Here is a 931-nt window from a genome sequence, read left to right as displayed (position 1 = left end):
CGATTTTTAAGAGCAGGTGGAGCTTGTGCTTCCAAATCCCCTGGAAATGCCCCAAAACCACCCCCCCGGCGCGGCGGCCGCTTCCCCTCTCCACTAACACGCACCGCGCTCTGCTTATGCCAAGATAAGTACCTTATGCTTTAATGCTTACGATATAATTTTAAGCTCTTAAAAATGTATTAAGATTTATTTAATGATGCTGTAATAGTGTATTATTTTTCTTAATTCCGATACGCGCGCCCTGGTTGAAAAAGGGGTATTTTGTCTTAAATCACCGAACTAAACCGCCGATGCCCTTGCGCTGTGTATTCCTGCTAACGGGATGATGCGGAGAGGCCCCGGGGGGTGGCAGGGCAGGGGTTACCCCGTGCCATCTTTCTCTGCAGAGAAACGTTTTTATACGTTTTGTTGGGGGTTTTGTTTCGGTTTGGTTTTTGTTTTTTGTTTTTGTTTTTTTGTTCTCCTTGCGTTTTTATAATTTAAACTATAAGCCACCGGAACAGATGAGCAATCTCCTTGTTATCGAGTAGTTTCCTTTGCATTTCAGCTTTTTTGTAAATTAGGAAATAATTCTAAAAATTACTAAGAGGATGATTTATTTAAGAGAACTTCGATAAATAGCATATGAATTATGGGTAACATTAGATTTAACTTTTCCCCACGTGAGTGGGGGAGAATCCTTGAAGGCATGGATGCAAATATAAAATTATAAAAGATCTAAATAAAGCTTATTTTAAAGTACAGATGAACTCCACGTGATTTAATTGCTTGCCTGATGGAGATCCTGGGCTGACACCGGCGGTGGCACGTGGGCATCGCTGTCGTGGCACCGGGCACAAGCCACCCGGGTGCGCAGGGCAGGGTGAACGTCACCCCTGCCCTGGCTGCCGTGTGAATCGGGGGTCCCTGGGGTGATGGGGGGGGGGTGCTG

Source organism: Aptenodytes forsteri, unplaced genomic scaffold (assembly GCF_000699145.1).
Source record: "Aptenodytes forsteri isolate BGI_AS27 unplaced genomic scaffold, ASM69914v1 Scaffold61, whole genome shotgun sequence".
Classification (NCBI taxonomy): Eukaryota; Metazoa; Chordata; class Aves; order Sphenisciformes; family Spheniscidae; genus Aptenodytes; species Aptenodytes forsteri.
The sequence above is the reverse complement of the archived record's forward strand: the minus strand, read 5'-3'. Positions refer to the sequence as shown.